This window comes from Cupressus sempervirens, chromosome 1 (assembly GCF_028749045.1).
Source record: "Cupressus sempervirens isolate cs-2001-9-10 chromosome 1, ASM2874904v1, whole genome shotgun sequence".
In the NCBI taxonomy this organism is placed as follows: domain Eukaryota; kingdom Viridiplantae; phylum Streptophyta; class Pinopsida; order Cupressales; family Cupressaceae; genus Cupressus; species Cupressus sempervirens.
Window position 1 is genome coordinate 778,787,566 of NC_143118.1, and position 24,371 is coordinate 778,811,936.

Sequence of the window (24,371 nt, forward strand, 5' to 3'; positions counted from 1 at the left end):
TTAGATCACATTGTCGACAATATGGCCAAACATAAGTTTTGAATGTTTTTTTTTTAAATTAAACAACAAATATTTAACACATAGATAAACTCTTGAACAACTTGACTCTAGTTTCTTTGCTTCATTCAACTTGCAAATAACCTAAATGGAAAAGATAAGTACAAGTTACAAGCCAGAGAGAACAAGCAACTCCAATTTTATAAAATGCTAAATAGAAAGGGAAAGAGAATTAACCTTCATAAAATCTTCCTAGATTACGTAATCATGCTCTACATGGATGGTTTCCATACCAGCTTCTGTAGAAATTTTATGAAGATATTCTCCATTGAAGCCCTGATAAAAGTTGAAATAATCTCAGCTATATAGTAATTAATCAAAAAACAATTACCGACTCTGGAACATACTAGTGTAGTGTAGGATAAAAACTCAAATATTTTGGATAAATTTCAAATTATTAAAGAAAAAAATAAGACCTCGAAAATCTTTACAACAACTTCATAATCTATGTCTCTATGTTTTGTAATCCCAGCAACATGTATCTTTAGAACTTCCATTCTTTCTTATTTATTTAGAAGTGGAATCTCAATCTTTCTATCCAAGCGGCCAGATCTAAGCAGGGCTAGGTCTAGAACATCATGACAATTCATTGCCATGATCATTTTTACCTACATTTAATGTTAAAATTAACAAGATATTCAGGTTGCAATGAAAAATACACTACCTTGAAAAATCTTAAATAAGTTAAATAAAATAGCTTCTTGTTTAATGTAGTTGATTGACAATTACAATAGCTTAAGCACCTTAAAACACAATACCTTTTCTAATTTATCAAAACCATCTAGTTGGTTAATAAATTCCATTAAAGTTCTTTGAATTTCTCAATCAGCACTTGTTCCTTCACTAAAACGATGTCCGATGATTGAATAAATTTCATCCATAAGTATGATGCATGGCTGCAACAAAGCTCCACTATAACATTAAGCATTTCATTTATATTAATCAAAATACTTGTTAGTAGATTGCAATGCAATTATTAAGAAGAATAGGGTTGGAGACATATAGAGAAATACTTTTTATTTTCAATACCTCCAAATTGTTGGATGTGATGAGCTAATAATTCAACATACACAATATTTTGAAATAAAAAAAACTATTATTATATATAAACAAAATATTAGCATTTGTAGTTATATTAACAAACACCAAAAATTAGTCTTTTGATGTTCAAATGAATAAAAAGTCATATCTGGTGATCACATGCATAACTAAACATTTATGTCATCAACCTTGCACTTTTGCCAATATATTTATCTATTATAGCACTTGAAACCACTTGAAAAATAGTATTACAAATAGAAGGCATAAATCAAACCTCAAGTACAAGAAATAGGAAAATTGGATTGCATAAAAGAAAGATGGATATCAAAAAAGATAAGCTACAACCTTAAGGAAATTGGCATCAATGTTACTAGCAATAGCTCTTGCTAATAGTGTCTTTCCCATTCTAGGAGGTTCATATAGAAGTACTCCATGAAATTGGATAAAAAGGAATCAACCTTTATGAAAGAATTCCAACAAGAATAAACAAAATATGGAAGTTGAACTTTACATAAACAAGTAATTACCATGACTAATTTGCACCCCACACAAATTTTACCTTAGGAGGTTTGATTCCAACCCTAAGAAAGAGTTCATGATTCATTAAAGGAAGTTCAATAGACTCTCTCAGCTCCCCGATTTGATCTGCTAACCCTCCTACTACTAAGTAGCTCACATTGATAGGATCCCCATATAGCATATTATAAACAACAAGGTCCACCTGTATCAAATATACACAAACAAAATGATTAGCCATTTTCTAGAAAATCCCTTCAAAGGTTCTAATATAATTTGTGATTATTAATAGCTTGCTGATGTAAAATTCTAATGCTAGGTACCTCACGAAGAAGAGCCCTCATTATTGTAAGCATTGGCATGTCAAGAAAAATATGTATTTCCGCAATGAGATTATCTTTATCTAGCTTATTTTGACACCCAACAACATATCTTGGCCCTCTACTGGCTTTCACAATTATTGTACAAAGAAAAATTCACAATCCCAAAATTAGAAAAACTAATTTACTTCGACAGTACAAGCATGAATAGTTAAATATTAATTTTTTCAAAATCAATCATCCACTAGAGATAGAATCATAGATTCATAGGTGATACATATATTATACTGATAGTGAAATAAAGTATGATCCTACCACATCCATATTCCCCTATTAGAAAAATTTGAGAAATGTAAGAATGTTTGAAGGGGATTTTTTGAAGTACCCTAATTTTTTTTTTTTTGGAAATATGAGCTAGGCAAGGTTACTAAGAGGGGATGGGTGAATCAGGAACCAATAAAACTTAATCTTACTTCACCAATTAATCCTTCATATAATATTCTAATCTAATTGCATGTATGAAAGAATGAAAGCAAATAAACATTCATAGCAATTTGACACAAGATATGGTGACACAAAAATCTTGCAAAATAGAAAGTAAAACTAGGGTGGGGATGATACCCACAAGCTTTAGTACTATGGTATAAAGTTGACATATTAAGGCTTACAATTGATCACTTCTGATGATCTGCCCTATTAGGAGCAATGATTAATGTGGGGTCCACCTTGTAGAAGAATTTACAAAATATACAATGAAGTATGCACTCGGTTAGGAGATTTATCAAAGACCTTTGAGTCTACCCTATTAAAGGATTTAACTGATACACCTATTAGGATGAACCGGTGGTTGATCTTTGATCTATAACTCGAATTTTTTGGTAGAGATTCTTTGAATTGTAATTGTCCCTTATACTACTTGTAGCCTTCTTAATTCACACTTTTGCTCATATCTACTTTTTACATACACTCTTGGATATGATACAATACATTATATATATACCAATCCAAATTATAACTTACTAAAGTTTGTTACAATACAAGTTTCACCAAAATCCACAATATCAACCCAACTATTGTAACTTAGGTTTTGAAGACAAAACTCGATGATGTTCTAATACTCAACAACCACTGTCAACACTTGGTATCATTTGGCACTCCATTGACAAAGAGGCTTGGTTCATACTGATCACTTCCAAGTAACTTGAACTCAGTGAGCACTGTGTGAAATATTGCGAAACTCAACATATACTGAATCACCTAGTTGACACTCCATGGCTTGGTCAACACTAGATTCACATCACTAACATTGTGAGCTCACTAGAAATTAGAGAACTCAGTTAACACTAAAATAACTTGGTTAATACGATGGAGCTCGATTAACACTAGAGTTTCCATCACTTGAATTGATCAACTTGGTAGATACTACTATACTTAGTATGAACTATACATAGGTTCTAAAGCTCGGTAGTAACTGAGAAACTTGGTAGTAACTAAATATTTACTAAGTGTGAGTCACTAGTAGAAAAATTGACCTTAATGTCAATAATCTCCCCCTTTGGCATTAGTGACAAAAACACTTATCATCCCAAAAACTGAATACACACAATTACAAGTCAAAACATTCTTTTATTACCATTCTATGTCTACAACTTCGTAGCATACTCTATTTTCCAGATTTTTCAAAATTGCTTTTGTATAATATGTTTTTATGCTTAGTTCTCTATAATACTATACTTCTCTCCCTTATATATCTAGAGTACTGCTCCCCCATAAATATATTCTCTTACATGTCCTCTATGTACATATATACATTCATCTACACTTCTATGCTTCTCCCCCTTTTCAACATAAATACCAAAGGTGTATACTATATGTTAATACCAAAATGTGATAGGAATTCAGAGTGTACCTTCAAGATTAATGCCATTGTCTTTTCCCAATTTTCCTATAACACCTTACTTGCATGGCATGTAATCTAAACTTTTGCTAATAACTTCATCATGTGATCAGCTATGGAGAAGTTAGTGTCATGGATGAGTATCTTAGAATGTGAAATATGTGTCTGCAATACATCCTCATGCCTTGGATTTCTACAAGTGTGGCCTTGATTATGAAAAATCTCCCTTTAGCATTTCTACTTACAAATTTGTTAGAAATCCAATCTTTGTATAATGTACAGAGCTATAGCTTGGGTCAAGTGACAACTAGTGTACACTTTCCTTCATGTCATCATCTATTTTTGATAGTTTATCTTTAATTTCTTGTGTGAAGGTAGATGTATCACACAACTTAACAAATAATGAAGTGATATTATTTATAGATGTCTCCAATGAAACAAGAATAATAGACATTTCTACTTGGTTTATTGCTATTTTCTGCACCACTTGTTCCAATACCTTGTTCTCAAACTTTATTTATACTCTTTGTAGAAATTTCTGGATAACTTTTGCTAATTGGTCCAAGATAGGTTGTGTACTATCAACCTCAATACCCAGTGCATTTTCAAATATGTCCTTTATATCTTCAAGCACTTTGTTTTTATTTCTCTTCTCTTCTATAAGCTTCTGTTGCTTAGCACTTTTTTGCAATAATTCATCTATTGTGTTCATTTGATTAGGAGTGAGAGTAGAGATATCCCAATTCAGAATAACTATATCCTCATCTAGATTAATTTCTTCTTCTTTACCCTTACCCATATCTAAAACTTTAGTACTCAGTTGAGACTTGTTCTCAACTGTCATTGTACCAACTATGGATACATGCAAAATAAAACAATAGTAGAAACTGAGGGGCTAGAAAAAAATGTAGATATGGCATGAATAGTAGAAATACCTTGTTGTTGTATGAATAAACCTAATGATGGAGGCACTTGTTTCTTGGTAGATGAAGTATTAGGTACTTCAATCAGTGGAATGCTCAGCAGAACAGGTCCTAAGCTTGGTTGGGTGCTTGGTGTTGCAATGGTACCCATGACTAACTTGGTAGAAGCTTTCTTAGAGCCAGATTGTACTAAAACTTTGCTAAGAGAATGAGGAAATGAGGCTATTACTACTGCTACAATATTGTCTACATCAGTTTCCTCAATGCTTTGAATCTCTAGAAGACTTCCTCCAGTGGCTTCCTATTCTTCCTCCTCATCATCTAGATTTACATTATCAGTCTCATTATCTTTTATTTCTATATTCTCTTCCTCATCATCAAAATCTTTGATATCAACATGAACAACATAAACACTAGGTTGATGCAGATTGTAAATGTTTTTCCATGTAGTTGTAGGTTGCCTTCGCTACATATTCAATGTCTTTTATCAATATCATACATGTATTGAATTTAAGAGTGAGATTTTCTTCATTATTCTCCAAAGATTATTTTACCTCCTTTTCACTAACATTTGGCATGAGTTGCCTTAGAGTCTATTCAAAGATGTCTTTTGCAGTTTTCTTTGCATGCTCCTATCTAGGTTTAATTACTTGCATAAACTCATTAGGAATTTTTTTTACAAGTTGATCAAGTGAGTACATCCATTTTCCCAATTTTGACATAAGCATGTCCTTAATCTATTTTTTCTCATTTGCATTCCTGGTCTTCGATAAAAGTACAAACATGTGTCACCCTTTTACAAAGGAAAAGGCTAACATCAAAAAAAGTATTAAACTTCAACAATGTAAAAGTCATATTTCAGTTTTGAATGTTAAGTTGGTGTAAACTAATGAAATGTGTATAAAAGAAAAAAGTTTATGTATGTTATTTTTTAAAAAATTAAAAAAATTAAAATAGTATGTTTTTATAATTTTCAATGACCTTTTTTGAGAATGTTATAAATCAAGCAAATTAGGGGTTATAGTTGCCACCATAGAAATAACTGCACATAAATGTATTTTCATTTGGATTTGAAGTATGTTGTTGATGACATATGTACCTAGAACTATTAAAAATAAAATTTCAAAAATATTGTACATTTTGTTTATTATAGCTATTTAAAGTTGAACTTTCATAATTTAATGATTTTTCATTCCCACCATCTTTCCCTAGTAAATCTATGTTAACAATTACAATGTTATATACTATCAAAGAGGACTCTCTCCTCTAGAACAATTCATCATTTTAATTTTTTTATATTATCATCTACTAATTTTTATATTTTTTCGAATGTGCATCATCTTCAATGTTGAAATACTTGCATTATTTTGTAATTTTGTAATCAATATTGTGTCACCTATAAGAAAAATATTTTGGCATAATTCTGATTGCAAGTTATATCTAGTGGTATTTTTTTTTTGAAACCCTAATTCTAATGATGAAATTGGCCTCTTAAGTGTTAAATTCTTCAAAATTGCAAAAAACATGAAAGAAAGTGCCACATCGGATGACACAGACAATTTTGTCTGGATCTAATCTAGCCATACCAGATCTGGCTTGATCCGTACAACCCAAAACTTGACCGCACAAGGTCACATGTGTGAGCACAAGCTTAAAATATTTATCCAATTTAAACAATAAAATAGGTTTCGTATTTGAAAGTCAAAGTTTTATTTTTAAAATTATTATATTTAATTCAACAAAATAGGTTTTTTATTTTAAAGGTAAAGTTTTATTTTTAAATTGTTATATTTAATTTAATAAAATAGGTTTTTTGTTTTAAAGGTAAAATTTTATTTTTGTAATTATTATATTTAATTCATATTTGTATTTGTAGTAGTAAAACCGTAAAGTGTTAAATGAAATTTTATTGAAGAAACATTTAGGAATTAGATTTTTAAAGATATTTTTGTATTGAGATCGATTAATTAAATTTATTATTTCTTTAAAATTAATTAATTAATTTGATTTAAATAAATTATTGGAATAAAGTTTAGGTGTTTTAAAATATTATGAAAATTATGAAAATTATTAAATAGTTAAATTATTTAATTTATTTAATATATATAATAAATTATTTAATGTAAATTTAGCAAAGCTTTAATGCAACTACTTGTCTTAAGATTTTGTAGTGCTACAAACAGTCAAATGTAATAAGCTTCTAAAGTTGAAAGTTTTTTTCTAAATTGTCTATGATCTACTAGTATTTATGGAATTGAATTTGGAAGTCTTTTGTATGCAGGTGATATCAAGCTCTCTATTCAAGGTTTTGTGCAATGGGGAATAAAGTGAAAAGAGCAAAAAGATATGATCGAGTTAGAGATTACTAGAAGAAAGGATGGACAAAATGTAGTATAGAGCCACCAATTAAAGTTCCATTGATTAAAGTTGAAGAAGATCCTATTGAAGTTCCAGGAAGTAGTAGGACATTTGGAAAATATGGTTTACAGTTGGAAAATTTGGTGGAGATGGACAGAAACTCTCTTTTTAGAGAAATTGAATCATTTGAACACATGATGCCTGGAAGTACAATTAAGCTACATCTAAAAAATATGCGGGAGGAATTTTTTGAAAATAAATCTTTGATTGGTAAAGCACAATTATTTGTTAGATTATTTAGGAAAAGAGAAATGAGTCTTGTTCTAGAGTTGTTAGGTGTGAACAATAAGAAAAGCTTAGAAGATAATGTGAAGGCAAAAATAGTTTAGAATGTGAGAGATGCATTAAATTCTATTGATAATAGAAGCCAAGTAGCCGATTTAAGTGTTGCACAAAGAGTATTGATGACTATGATTATGAAAAAGGACTTGTCACAAAAAAACCAAGTACGAGTAATTTCTGAAATGCTCAATCTATCTAGAAGAACTGTTCAAAGATACATAAAAAGGAGAAATTTGCTTGATGAGAACATTGAAAAGAATCGGGTTAATATTTTTTGACTTCCTCGAAAGGATATAATTTCTAAATATGTTAGAAGATAGATTGTTGAATATTAGACCAGCCAATTACGTGTTTCTTCCAATAGAAGAGACACTATACAAATCAAAGATGAACAGACAGGTATGAAAATAGCACATCCAAAACACTTTGTAGACACAACACAAAGTGAATTATTTGAAGCTTTCAAAAAAGAATTTTCAAATGTGAAAATTTTCCAAAGAATGTTTGAGAGGTTGAACCCATGTTTTGTAGGCATAAATGTGAAACTTATTTTTGTCGCAATCATGTTGAGTTTAATCTTTATTTGCAATCTTTTAGAAAAGCTATGGCAACACTTAAGCCAGATGTGATAATTCATAGGAGCACAACACAATTTATCAAGTCTTTGTTATGTAATTATATTAAAGAGTCAAATGAATTCAATGTACAATGCATAAAAAATGCATGTAAAAATTGTGGAGAGTTGCAAAAATTTCCATATGAAATGGACAATATTGATGTTTCAACACCAGTTGTGTGGAATAGATTTGAATATGAGATATATCAAACAAGTAATGGAGAAGAATAAAAAAAATAGCTTTGAAGGAGAGCAATTTTCCATATGGTTTGCTTATGGATAAATTTGTTAGAGTAAATAATTAATAATTAATTATTTATTCTATTACTTAAGCTTACTTAGGTTAATGCATATTTAGTATTTAATGCATGTAGTGGTTGTTGTTGACAACTCAAGAGTTTTCTCCCTTTTTAGCATATTCCACTTTTTGAGGATATGTGCTGAGTTGTCATTTTTGTCCTCTACCTCCTTCCAGCTTGTTCTACAAGCTTCCATGAGGCCTTTTTGAATGGTCTCTCTCTCATTGTAAATTCATTCCATTCACATAGCAATCTCATTTTCCTATTGTGAAATCTTTCCTCTTGCATTGTTTGCTTCATGCTCTTGCTCTTTCGGTTTCTCTTCAGCAAGCTATTTGCATGTAGGTGATCTTGGCGACTGCGGAGTTGGATTTCATCAACTCCTACATGGTATCAGAGCCTCCCTGCTGCTTCTTGTTTGAAGGATTTTTGAAGCCGTGATTTGAAGTCACAAACCCTAGTTTGTTTGTGCATTTTTTCTTCAAATCAGGGCTAGAGCGAATTTTTGGAGCACTTTCAGCCGAAACGGACATCACCATTGGATCCGGAAGGCCATTTACAGTCAAAATTCATATAAAACTTTCCATTTTTGGAGACAGAGCTTCGGAAGGAAAATTTTTTTTACATCAGGAGCTCCATCATTATGGGGGGGGCTTGGTGTCTATTCTCTTGGGGGGGCTGGTTGTACTTATGATTTTAAGAGAGTCTCTTGAAACATTTCTGGCGGAAGTTGTCCTTGGGGGGATTGTTTGAGGCCTTCCTTCCTTCACTTCATGTTTTTTTAGCATGTTGTTTTTACCTCTTTTTTGGAGGAGGGTTTTTCCCACAGGGTTTTCCCTCTTTCTCCGTTTTACAGAGGTTGCATTGTACATGGGTACCTAACATGGCCTCGTTGCTGGGACCCATTATGCATTTCATCTTAGTTTTAGGAGCTTAAGGCATTCCCCTAAGTTGCACTTAAGGGGGGGTGTTAGAGTAAATAATTAATAATTAATTATTTATTCTATTACTTAAGCTTACTTAGGTTAATGCATATTTAGTATTTAATGCATGTAGTGGTTGTTGTTGACAACTCAGGAGTTTTCTCCCTTTTTAGCATATTCCACTTTTTGAGGATATGTGCTGAGTTGTCATTTTTGTCCTCTACCTCCTTCCAGCTTGTTCTACAAGCTTCCATGAGGCCTTTTTAAACGGTCTCTCTCTCATTGTAAATTCATTCCATTCACATAGCAATCTCATTTTCCTATTGTGAAATCTTTCCTCTTGCATTGTTTGCTTCATGCTCTTGCTCTTTCGGTTTCTCTTCAGCAAGCTATTTGCATGTAGGTGATCTTGGCGACTACGGAGTTGGATTTCATCAACTCCTACAAAATTCATAACTATGATTTATCCGCACATCCAACATTGTCATGGTGCAAGATGGCAAGCAAAATAGTTTTGAGGTTCAAAAAATTGTTTTCCACTAGGATGTATTCTATCAATTGTAGACTTCTCTGAAAATTATGTTTTTTCCCCTAAATCTAAATTCAAGCTAAATATTATCACTCACATCAAATTGCAATTTTCGTACAAGTTTCCTATAAACATGTGCAATTTGAGGTGGATGGGGTAGAAAGTATCGATCCAGATGAACACATTATGATCAAGGAGGTCTATTTTTATCTTAGTTATGATAGGGTTCATGGTAGTAGCTATGTAGCTCATTGTTTTTTAATGTTCTTTGATGATCTCACAAATCATGGGATAAATGCTTCAAAACATTGGATTTGGTCTGATGATTGTGCTGGTACATGTATTTGAAAGTTAAACTTTAAAATTTCAAGCACATATTTAATTAATTGAAAAATTATTTATATATAGATTTAATTACTCATAAATTTATTTTAATTTTTTTCCTAGGACAATTTAAGTCTACAAAAGCATTCAATTGGCTTGCAGCACAACATGCGAGATGAAATGTTAAGTTTCTTTCAAACTTCTTTGAAAGTGGTCATGGAACAAGAGAACATGATGGAGCAGGAGCATGTATAAAGCATGCACTTCGCCAACATGAACTTTCAAGTATAATATTGTTATGTACTAATCAAATTTGATGTATATGAGCATCTGCTAGATAGTTCTTTTATATTTTGTTAAAATTAATATAATTTTCTTTCTTATACAGGTGCAAAGATAAACAAAGAAAATTGAGTTGTTGAATGGTGTAAATCTCATTTTTCTCCTTGTGATAAAACATATAATAAAATTTTTTTTGGGATGTGAAAGGTAAGCTTTCAATTTTTCTTTGACATGATTACTTTAATATTTTGATTATTGACATAGATACTTGCCAATTTAATATGTTACAGATATTGATCGGCCAAATCCTTACAATTGTCAACCCATTGTTGGTATTAGAAGATTGCATCAACTGATGACTATCGAACAACACAAACCTCCAATATTTCAAGTAAGAGAGAAATCATGTTTTTGTGATGTCTACATTCAAAACAATGCAATGTGTCAATGTAAGAATATTGTAAGTGACTGTGTCTCTGAATGAACATGGACAAACATAATCAGAAGTACCCCTTATGAAGAAGATGACAATGGTATAGACATTCATAATCCTATGTACTCAACTGATTATGAATATGTTTCTTATTTAGTTGTTCTAGGTGAGTTTCTACAAACATGTTTCATTTTTATATTTATTTGTCTTCATATTTATTTATTTACCATTTCCATTATTTTTGTGCATTTGTAGGTGACATCTTTGCTATGAATGTGAATCCTCAAAATGTGGAAGGTGTGGATTATTATTTAGTTAGATGCACAAAATTTAAAATTAAATTGATTGAATCATTTACAAATGATGATAACCAATCATATCCAACTAGTTCAGTTGTTATAGAAGGTATAGATTATCCTCTTATGAGATGTGTACAACTAATTAGAGAGTGAGAGATTAATTGTAAATAACTATTTCTTTTCTATATTATTAAGAATAATAAATGAAGTATAAATCTTATTTTGTAGGCACCTATTATCAGCAAATGAAAATTGACCATAATGGTGTTCAATTTATTGAATACACGCCTAGCCAAAAAGTTTCGCATTACAGCCACTTGGTTTTAGCCAAAAAGATTTAGTTTGACATTATGCCAAAAAAAGGATGTAGTAAACCAAAGTGGAGCTTAGATATCAAGGAGCATGAAAAGTTGTTGGAGATTATTAAAGATAAAGAGGATCTTGACCATATGTATCAACAACTTTCTAAGTGATAGATAGGTTTAATGATTCATAAAAATATTTCAAATTTATATATACATAAATTATTTTTCAATAGTTATACATGTTTTTGTTTTTTCAATATTTATACACTTTTATAAAACACCTAGAAAATGATGTAAGATGTATTTTCATTAATTTATAGAACATGAAAATTTATTACACATTAACAATTATCTAAAAAATAATGTATTTATTTCTATTTACATTTACATTTGCTATACACTTTTACAACACACCTAGAAAATTATGTAACACATATTTTTATTAATTTATAGTACACATAAATTTATTACAAATTAATAATTATCTAAATAAAAATGTAGGAGATATTTCAAAAATATGTTTCCACATTTACGTAAAAGATATTCTATAAATGTAAATACCAAATATATCAACATATAAGTTGTTGGAAATATAAGAGGAGTAACTAAGAGGGGAGGGGTGAATCAATTACTACAAAAATAAATCCTAGATCCCTTGGATGTTAGTACAAAATGTTAATAGATAACCATATACTATTGAAGCTTGGCAAACATATACAGAATGTTGTAGCTCGGTAATAACTGGATTACCTCAATAAATGATTAACAAATAAAATTTTTGATGTTATATGTGATTACCATTTCTTTAACTTAATTGAAAACATAAAAGAAAATAGCATGAACACATTTGACACCAGGGTTTAACGTGGAAACCCAATTTTAGAAAAATCACCAATTGCAACTAGTTACTTTTTTCACTCTTCTGAAGTGAGCCCTATTAGGAGCCAACCTTGTTAAAGGTTACAAAACACACTATTAGGTGTGACCCTATTAGAGGATTTAATCACCCTATTAGGAGTGGCCTTGTTAGAGATATTCAGGAAAATTTAATGGAATTGCCACTTGGTTGGAGGATTTACAAATAACTATCAAGCCAACTCTATTAGGAGATTTAGATCACTACTACAATGGTTAGAGAGTAACAATGAGATGACCTGATTTGAATGCAATTGATTTGCTGATTACAGATCTCTATTCTAGCTTATACTTGATCCTTCCTGGTCAAATATATCTTTGCTGCTCCACGTGGATATTCTGCTTATCCTTAAAATTTTCTTCCTCTTCTCATCATTAGATCTTCAATCACATCATCATCTTTTTCAATTTTACACACTTTGCAATCACAACTTGACCTTATACTTATATCTTCCACTTTGTCAAGTCGACTCAAATACAACTTAGAATAATCATTATTCATCACCTTAGTTGGCTGGAATTAATAAATAAATCAATTAAGCTTAGTACATAAAAAAAAAAGAATCCTTTGTTAGCTGACCCAACTTGGTAAAAAGTGATTCATAAATAAATTCCTTTGTTAACCAATAGAAGCTTGATTACCACTGCAAACTTACAAAAATCCTTTGACAATCGAGTGAGCTTGGTTTAGCACTGGTTCTATCCAACTTTCCTTCATTAACTGAGTGAGCTCAGTTAACACTCACTTTCTACAACTTTTACTTTGATGCCCAAGTGAACTCGACATATACTAACATATGAACTAGGCAAACATAGGAATGCTCAATAGGTACTAAGAACTGTCTTCATTTCCCAAGTGAGTTTGACATATACTAATTGATAATGATATAAGATTTGTGTAACATCTAAGACAATAGACAATTAATTAATTGTATCCAACAATAAACATAGTCACATAAATCATGAAAAAATCATGTAAACTATAAATGTAGTTGTTCACATAACTCATGAAAATATCAAATATGTCAACTATAAATGTAAATGGTCACATAACTCATGAAAAATCAAATATATCAACTATAAACGTAAATGGTCACATAACCCATCAAAATATCATATATGTCTAGTATAAATGCAAATGGTTTGATAACTCATGCTAATATGAATTATGCCAAATATGAGCATGTTGTAAATGTAAAATGTCCCATAGCTATAAATCTAAATGATATCATCATAAATCAATATCAAACATCATGTATATGACATTTATGAATATCAAACATGATCACATAATGCTCCATAATGTAATCAACTAAGACAAGATTGCAAACCTTGTGTCCAATATAAGAACAAATGTATCATGAGCATGTCTATAAATTCAATAAATAATAACATAAGTACAATTAAATTTAAATGTGACTCAGGATGATTAGGGTCAACAGCTATCTCTCCATCTCCATCCTCATGAGTTGTAGATGCAGTCTGTATGTAATAGAAGAAACAAATCTATCACAAGTTATGCAGTCTCTATGTAATAGAAGAAACAAATATGTCACAAGTTATACTTTACTAAAGTTTTAAATATAATATCTATAGGCTGCATAGGTGTCTACAAGTCCCTATATGCCATCGTCATTGCAAACATATGCCTACCTATCTCACTCAAATCTATATCAGTAAATGTTATATCTTCAATGTCAATTGTAGGATCTATGAGCATATCTGTAAACAATGAATGTTGTGGTGGGTAAGAACCTACCTCGATAGGGGGGTTGCATCCTCCTCAACTCTGGTCTGTGGTGGAGCTATAGTTACAACATGTATGTCCTCTGGCCCCTGACCATCCTATACCTCTAATGTACCTCTGGTGATACCACTCACATATGATGGCACCATACTAAGTGGCTATCCAATCAATAACTGAATAGCTCAATAGGCTAAAAGTAGATTAGTGGATAAACATGTACTGATATCCTTCAAGCAGTCTATTAAAGACTCCACAGAGATGTCTAATGGATATGGGATGTCAACCTCATGATTCATATCATCACCTAAAGATGATGTAGAAGTGTGACCACCTATAGATGTCAATTGTGACTGTGTCATGTATCTGTGCACTTGGTCAAAAGACATATCATGCACCTAGGTAGGAATAGGGTCAATCCTCTCATACACATATCTATGTGTATCATCTACCACTCTATCTCTATTTGTAGCTAACTACAAAAAGTTTTCCATCACCAAAAGGTTTGGACCAATCAATGCTCATTTATTAATGGGTGTAGGAGTATCTGGGTGTCTGAATTTATCTAAGAACCTGCCCTGACCTTGCCTAGCATGTACAATGATATCAGTGTAGTCAACCTCTTGATGTAGATGAAATTTTGCAAATAATTTTTTGCAAAAATATAAGGGGAAAGCATCCTTTTGGGGCCAACAACCAACTAACGAGGATACATGAAAGGTGCCACCAATGGATTAGTACACCTCATAACGCAATAACCTCTAACCTTTTTGAAAGATCGATAATGTGGTAACATGCTCTTCACACTCTCCACTGAGACCATCTCGTCTATCTCCCTCCATTGCAAACCACCACTGATAGTACATGATAGAGCACTATATAAAAAGCATCCAAACTAACACTATCATAAGGGTTAAAACCCTCAACAGTGTGCATCATGTTAATTAGCTCATCTCTAATCGCAGTCACCTTATCCCTATGTTATAGGGTAGGTGAAGCCTATAAACTCTGGTCAATAGTATCAAGTACACTCTGTAAGTGTTGAATAGTATCACTAAATAATATCTCCCTATCCTGGTTACTAGTATTTGATCTATGGGATGAACCACTATGGGGACAACCATGTATACTAGCCTCTCTAGAATCACTACCCCTCAATGCCATAATGATGAAAGATATAAACAATCAAAACTAGATAGATGATAATATAGATATACACATGCATACATATACATATATACAAAAATTATTATATAAACTAATCAAATCAAAACACACTAAATGAATTTTGCTAAAAAAACCTATTATACAATATATAAAGAAATGTTAGCTATGTTACATTTTTTTCAGTAATAGGTACAAATCAAATTTAGATAACAAGTTTACGGATTATGGGGTTAGAGAGCAGTTTAGGGTTTAGAGAGATGGGGTTTAAGAGTTAGAGATCAGTTTAGGGTTTAAAGAGATGGGGTTTAGGAATTACAGAGCGGTTTAGTGTTTAGAGAGATGGGGTGTACAAGTTACAAAGTGGTTTAGGGTTTAGAAAGATGGGGTCTAGGAGTTAGAGAGAGACAAAGGGTTAAAATTTTGAGATCTAGAAAGAGAGAGCTGAGGTTAGGGTTGGGAGAGATGAAGTTATGTAACTTCTAGAGAGAGAGAGAGAGAGAGAGAGAGAGAGAGAGAGAGAGAGAGAGGTTAATGAATTATGGGGTTAGAGAGTAGTTTAGGGTTTAAAGAGATGGGGCCTATGAGTTAGAGAGAGACAAAGGGTAAAAGTTTGAGATCTAGAAAGAGATATGAGGTTAGGGTTGGGAGGGATGAAGTTATGTAAGTTTTATAGAGAGAGAAGTTTAGGGATTGTGGAGTTAGAGAGAGATTTAGGGTTTAGAGAGATGCAATTTAGGACTTAGAGAGAGGTTTAGGTTTAAAGCGATGGGGTTAAGGAGTTAGAGAACAATTTAGGGTTTAGAGAAATGGTTTTTAGCACTTAAAGAGTGATTTAGGGTTTAAAGAGATGGGGTTTAGGAGTTAGAGAGTGGTTTAGGGTTTAAAGCAATCAGGTTTAGGAGTTAGAGAGAGATAGAGGGGAGAGATGAAGTTATGTTAGGGATTATGGGTTAGGGTTGGGATAGATGAGGTTATGTGTGTGTGTGTGAGAGAGAGAGAGAGATATGAAGTTATGTAAGAGAGAGAGAGAGAGAGAGAGAGAGAGAGAGAGAGAGAGAGAGAGAGAGAGAGAGAGAGAGAGAGAGAGAGAGATTGGAGAGATGAAGTTATGTTAGGAATTAAATGGGGTTAGAGAGTGTTTTAGAGTTTAGAGTGACGGGGTTTCGAAGTAAAAGAGTGGTTTAGGGTTTACAAAGATGGGGTTTAGGAGTTAGAAAGTGGTTTAGTATTTAGAGAAATGGGGTTTATGGGTTAGAGAGCAGTTTAGGGTTTAGAGAGAGATGGCTTAGGAGTGGGAGAGATGATGTAATGAGAGAGAGAGAGAGAGAGAGAGAGAGAGAGAGAGAGAGAGAGAGAGAGAGAGAGAGAGTAGGTTAAGATTGGGAGAGATGAAGTTACATTAGGGATTATGGGGTTAGAGCGCAGTTTAGGGTTTAAAGAGTGATGGGGTTTAGGAGTTACATTAGTTTAGGGTTTACAAAGATACATAGGGTTTATGAGTTAGAGAGGGATAAAGGATTAAAAGTTTGAGATCTAGAGAGAGGAGTTTAGGGTTGGGAGTGATGAAGTTATGTAAGTTAGAGAGAGAGAGAGAGAGAGAGAGAGAGAGAGAGAGAGAGGTTTTGAGATTATATTGTTACATAGTGGTTTAGGGTTTAGAGAGAAATTTAGGATTTAGAGAGTAGTTTAGGTCAACATATTTGGATTTAAGGTTCAATATAGGAGTTAGAGTCTAATTTGGTTCAATGTGAGAGTTTGAGTTTGAGTTTGATTAGGTTTAATGTTGTGATTTAATTACATTCAATGTTTAGCTCTGCTCTTTCCTATAATTTATAAGGTTCGATGTTACGGTTTCAATTAGAATTTATTTGTGTTCACGAGAAGAGGTAAAGTCTAATTTAGTTCAATATGATGGTTTTAGTTACTAGTTTACAATAGTTTCTAAACCTTTACCTTTAGAACAATTTATAATGATTTGTAATAAAAATGAAATAAAAATATTTAAATTCTCTAATTTACATCTAACAAATTTTCTATATTTAATAATTTTTTTCTATTATTTTCTAAAATTTCAAAAGTTTTTAATTGTTGTAGTATTTTTTAAATTTCCTAATATTTTCAAAAAATTCTAATTGTTCTAATATTTTTCTAAAGTTTCTAAATTTTCTAACTGTTATAATCTTTTCTAAATTTTCTATATAATTTTCTACTATTTTCTATGAATAATATTTTACAATTAATCTAATTTCTCTAATAATTTCTAAGCTTTACTAAATTTCAATACTTTTTCTAAACTTTACCTAATAGTAGAGTATTTAAAAAACATAAATGTATAATAATATAAAAAATGTTAAACTTTTTAAAATAATCTACATTAAAAATACACATTTAAAACCATATTTTTACCTAAGTAAACATAAAATAAAATTTAAAACATATTAAAAAATTAGGGGAAATTGCTAACATGCCTCATCTAGCTGAATGACTCTTGTAGCTCTTCCTACACTACAATTCCAACAAGCTTGTATGATGCAAATGACCGATAGATTTTCCTTTTTGCAGCTTATATAATTTTCACTATTTTGGCTGAATATGATCCAATTGGATCCCTACGAATGTGTACAGATCACTTGGTGTCTAGTCAGTGCCACATGGTTTTAGCCAAATTTGGTCCCCTCAGAAGCAGTCTAACTAGATTTGGTCCTATCGAAACCTTAAAGTTAGCTGCAAACGTGACATAGATCTGTGCTTTTGCCCTCAGATCATATCTGAGAGATTTGAAATTTTTTGTTTTAGGTTCTCCTTCCAATTCCTTTAATTTTTCTTAAAGTGTAGGTGGAGGCTTTTTGAGGACAATCTACTCGACATCCTCTTCACCTAAATTCAATTTCTTTCTGGACTTGGGTGCCCTTCTTGTGAATATAGTAGTGGATGACTTAATAGGTCTAGTTATGATAACCTTAACTTTCTTCCTTATAGGCTCTTCTTCCTTAGATTTAGTTTCCTCATCTTCATCCACATCATCACCTTTTCCTTTTGTCAGGAGAAGAGTAGAACTTGCTTGTCTTAGTTTTGCTATCCTTTTTCTTCCTTTGATAACTACTTGAGGAAGCTTAATTTCAAGTTCTATTCTTGCGTTGGCTTCTTCATAAGTTTCAAAATAAGGTGCTTTAGGATCCACAAGCTCATTCAAAAGTGCCTCAATGATATCTTTGGCATCATCAATGTTAACCTCATACTCTAGAGGTTTAACCCATGCCACCCTTGGTCTGACTGCCTGAATATACAGTTTGTCATAGTCCACCATAAAAAAAATATCTTCCTTGTATTCTTCTACAAGCTTCTGAGGTATCCTATATCTATTTTGCATCTTCTCTTTGAATGATTCAAAGTTTTTCTCCATGATGCTATCAAAGTTTTCACCCATTTATGCTATATACTCATTTATTTGATATAAAATGAGGACATCTTTTCTCCAAACTATTGTACCTTTGGAAGGGAAGAATTTTCACACAAAGAAGAATAAACAAGTTAAGAGTGAACTAAATTTACACAAGCTATTCTTAGAACGTCTAATGTTATCTATGTTCTTATTTAACTAATTCAATAGCAACCCGACAAGGTCGAATGCCATGTTATTCTTCACTACTTTGAGAGCCAAATCAATTACCTCACATAACACACTATTGAGATGACTAGAGCTGTAGATCTTATGAGAGATCACGTGGATTCCAAAATTTAGTTCCATGTCTTTGATTCTACTTATCTTCATTCCTTCTCCATCCCACTCAGAAAAATTTCTCTTTTCTAGTTCAACCTAAACTAGGGTTTTGGTTGTTTTGGCCTTGTTTAGCATTGGAAGACTAGTCATTATTTGAATGATTTTCTTTAGGATTTGAATAGGTTTCTCCAACCATAATTGACCATTATGCACATGGCTCAGAATGTATCTTATCCATTTGACCTGGAAGTCTCTTGACATATGTGATATGTGTGTCAAACCCTTGCCTTCCAAATGTTGATGCTCAAATTTTAGAACACCATTCACACATACATCATTCAATGCCTCATTCATCTCATGAGTGCCTAGCTCTTGAATAGAATAGTGATAATATGAACATATATTATGTATGAGAAATCCCTTGGGGAAAATTTTCAATTATGCACCAACTAGGTCAATTGCTTCTGCAATTGCCTTTCTCAACTTGAAGTTTGGTGCTTTGCAATCAACTCCTAAGACCAACATTTTAGACCCTTTCTTGTTTTTGTTGCTAGAAGATGCCATGCTCGGTAGGGTTTCTAAAAAAATTTAAAATTTATTCAACAACAAGCACCCTAAATCATTCGGTGGATCTGAAATCATTCTTCGCACAATAGCTTCTAAAATTAGTGGTGAAACAATGACTTCAATTTCTCCCTTTTAACAAATTTCCCCTTATCAATAACCATTAATACTTGGTACATTTAATTTCTTAGTGACAGGTTGTCTTCCATCTAGTTTCAACCTTTAATGCTTGGTAGATATTTATAGCTCGGTAGAATCATTATCACTCAATAAAGTCTTCAATAACTTGATGTCCATATACAATACTTTAATGTATCCCAACCTTGCTCAACAAAGTATTGAGACTTGACCTAGCTTGATAAGGTCTTGCAACCTGACCTAGCTCAGTAAGGTCTTCCAACCTAACCTAGCTCGGTGATCCTTGTGCATCTTGAATGCTGATATGGATATTCTCTTCTTGACAGCTAGAATTGATGAGAGATGTCTACTTTAGAATTTTAGTTACATTTATTCCTATAGGGATTCAAGTTGAAATGCTTGAGTCACCCAACTCTTGAGTGACATCTACTTCATGACTTGAGATTGCATTCTCAAGAGATTTTGGTATCCATTGCTACTTCATCTGATTTTTGTTGTTGACCTTGGCTTTCTTTTCATCTTCAATTATTCTTGTGTTCATATAGTTCTTGGAAAGATGTCCAAGTTCTATACAAATGAAACATCTTTTAGTAGTATCTCTTCTCATCATGTGATGTTTCGCACAGTTTTCTCCAATGTTCCCAAATTCAACACAGTAGTGGCATCTAGACCATGTGTTATAGTCCCATAAAAATATTGCTTTCACAATCTATTCTGCTAGATTCATTTTCTTGGTTTTGCATTCAGAAGATTTCTGTCCTTGTTTGCAACTATAGCATTTTCCTTCAAACTTAGATTTCTCCTTGCATTTACTTGCTCTATGTCAATGGTTATTGCAGTTGTAGCATTTTCCATTAAATCTTGTTTTACCATTACTCCAACATTTTTTTGATGTATGTCCTATCTTACCACAATGATTGCAAGTAGGTCTTTGATTCTATTGACCTCCTTTCTTGGATGGTTCATGCTCTTCTATGTATCCTATTTCAGCTTTTCCTTTGTGTTAGTACTAAATTTTTTAATTTAGTTGATTCAAACTTTCTTGAGATTTCATCATCCTTCCATTGGTTTTCTTTTCAGTGTTTATATCATTATGTAGTCTTTCATCTTTTGACCTCAGATTCATGAGTTCTTCATTTGCATTAGTGAGCTAATCAATGAAGTCTATTTGCTGAAGGGATAGATGTTGAATTTCATTGTTCTTTCATTCTATCTCTTTTTTTCTTTGTCTTTTTCTTCCATGACTTCACATAATCTCACTGATTGGATTTCTTTCTCTTTTTTCAGCTTTTTGACTCCTTCTTGAAGATTGGAATTCTTTTCTAATAGATCTTTGATTGCTTCATCAACTTAATCTGAATTTCTTTCAAGATATATATCTTCAATTCTTTCTTTAGTGTAGAGATTCTCATTCATTTGCACTACAAGATCTTTCCTTCTTTTTAATGATTAAGAGAGTTTCTCTTTTTCTTTCTGTAGTTTCCCAATAGCCAATTGAAGATCCAACTTTTCATTGTCAATAGCCTTATATAGCCTATATACCTCCATTGCCTTTGATCTTTGTGTTGGTTTTTGAAACTACTGAGCAACAAAATGCTCAATATCACAATGAAATTACTCACATAATCTAAGGATTAGCCAATTCCTAGTAGCAATTACATGGATAAACCACTTTGACCCAACTTCAACAAAACCAAAAATGGTTTTCTACTCTTTAGGCTCTACTAAATGAAGGCAGGTATACCTAGGGATGATTCTAATGCAAATTGTGGTATGAAATTATCTTAGTTTCATTATGATTCTCATCTTTTACCCTCAAGCACATACATAGTTTATCAATTTTCTCTAAAAGCTTCTCAAATCTATATGCATCTCCTATAAGAAGATATGGTTATAAATCTCCTATAGTTTACAAGTATACCTGGAATTAGTGGCTATCTAAGACTCAGAAAACTATATGCAAATGAGTGGTAACCAGCATTTGTAACCTTCAACAAAATGGAATGAAATGGTTTTAATTTTTTTTGAATTGATTTGATATGCAACAGCAGAATTCACCCTTGCTCACTTCTAACTTATGTGACCAGTGCTTTATCCATTGGGCATAGTCTTAACTATTGGCGGGAGATCTAATTCAAATAACTTGTAAATGAATTAATCAATTGTAATCACCCATTTCTATTCTTACGAAATATCCTCTTATAAACTCATAAACCCTACTGATTTATTGAAGCATTTCTATAATTCCTTAAATTAAAAGCAACAGTAAAATCAATATACAACCCATCCAGATTGCATTCAGCCAAGTTAAACCTTATTTAAATGACTTCAAAGTAGACAAATCTATAGAATGGAGACAGAAATTGATGACACAAATATAGTGTAAATAACCCTTTGTATTATCTTTTCAGATGACTAATACAATGACCAATAGAAATCAATGAAAAGCCTAGAACATCTTGTTGATTCTATCATTTTAATATGTCATCAAAGAGTACTATTAGAAGCAAACTCAAAAAAACTACATACTATTGGACCGACTATCTGTACTTTTCTTGAGAAACACAAAAATTATACAAATTTTTGGACCATCACATTGCCTTGAAAACTCATTTATATAGCATGAGTTGCAACAAGAAAAGGGAAAATGTGACTGACAAGTGTCCCTCTACAACAATGAGTACAACAACTTTTACTCCAAAATATCTGGACACTTTTACTCTAAAAGAACAAAAAGGAAGAAGTTATAGATGACAGCAGGAGCATAAAACTTCAAATTTGTCCTTTTCTCTAACTACTCCCTGCTAGAAAAGCCACTCACATGTCTTGGCTATTTCTAATTCATTAACAATGACATCTCATTTAGTGGGCCACTCACATGTCTTCGCTATTACTAATTCATTAATAGACTTTTTCCACTTGGCATTAGTAATCACTCTTCCTTTTGTAGTAAACCTATTCAATTCAGTTTCAATTTTGAATAAGGTATCAACCAACTCATTGAAAAGACATTCATCAATACCATCTTGGAAAATGGATACCACTTGTGGCAAGTCTACAATGTGATATAAGGAATTAGACCACTCATTAAGATCCTTCACTTTTCCATCAGAATCAATAACAAGAAGAATTAAAGAATAAAAACCGTTTGTCAAAATCTTCATTTTACTTTTTACTGCTGATAGCTTACCTCTGCAGAATTGCAATAATTCTCTTACTTTGTCCATACCTTCTTTCACAATAATTACTTTATCTCGCAAATCTAGCTTTTTTACTAACAAGGGTATCAATCTGTCAAAGAATTGCATATAGGGTCCCCACTGTTGGAAGATCGAATCAAGCCATCCTATTGCATCCTTGCATACCTGTTTAGCAAATTGTAAATTGATGAAAGCATTATAGGAATCTTGAGATATTATTTTCAAAATACTTATCCTATGGTTCAATACATTCATCATAACACTTTTCTTGGTTTCATTATCAGGTGGAGGAGTCTTTGTTTCCACATTCATTACAAACACTAGTATTGTTGCTCTTATAGGTACTTCCTCGGTCTGTATCTCTACTTCTGCAGTGTGCCTTTCTTCTTCCACCTACCTTGGTACCTTTTCTGCCTCTGATGCAACTCTAAGTTGTTCTTTGAGAGATGAAACTTCTATCTCCAAACTCTGAATCATTTCCTCTAACTCTTCTATCATCTACTTCTAAACATGTTTTATTTTAAGCTCCTCCTCATACAACTTTCAGATATCTATACATTCATTGTACATAGTAGCTAACCTCTCTTCAATTTGATCAACTTTTTCCTCATTCATGAGTGCAAAATGTTTGACCAAGCTAGAAATTTCTCTTCCAAAAGTATTATCTAATGTCCAAACAATCATATTACCCTGGGTAGTTTCTTGTATATCCATCATTTTTGGTCTCTTTGTATCAGGGGCAATACTCCAAACTGCTAGGGTTTTTGTATCTACATTAAAACCTAACCCCCTCTTCAATCCTTCACTACCACTAGCCTCATAGCTAATAGCTTTGTCCTATTTTCTCATTTGATCAAGGACAAAAGCTCTCTCAATATCCTAGTTAGGTATCAAAATCATACCACCCCTATGTACTAACTCCCTAGCCTCAGCAAGGATCATTGTTTCAGTTTTAGGATCATATGCAAGTAGTTTGTCCACCAGTTCTTTATTCTTCTCAGGGTCTTCTCTTGGCATAAGGCTCAAAGTGAGCTCATTTTGTTTTATTTTATACAAGAAACTTTTAAACTATGATGATTTAATAAAATCATCATCTTCCATGAATTTTTTAGATTGCATGAGCCTACCATCCAGTCTTGAAGCTGCAATTTGTAAATCAGTGGAACCCTTTTCTACTTTAGTAGCTCATTGATATAGATAATTTTTCCTAATTTCAGCAAAATACTCATTATTTCTTGGAATTACCTGCAAAGCTCTACTCACTACCTTCTCGGGGATATGCATTGTTTTTTGTCTTTTATTTCCCTTAGGAACCCATGCTAAGGTTGATGGTTTTTCTTCTTCTAACTCAACCTCCAACTGCACATCTGGTTCAGGAGATTCCCTATTTATAGTGGCCTCTTCTCCTTCTAGTTCATGTGGCATTTGGGACATAATGTAGTCAAAATTATCCACCAT

The 24,371-nt window shown here is 32.2% G+C and overlaps 1 pseudogene; it reads right to left on the reverse strand.

The window, feature by feature from the left end:
* Positions 1 to 24,371, reverse strand: LOC149580187 (26S proteasome regulatory subunit 10B homolog A-like; annotated as a pseudogene).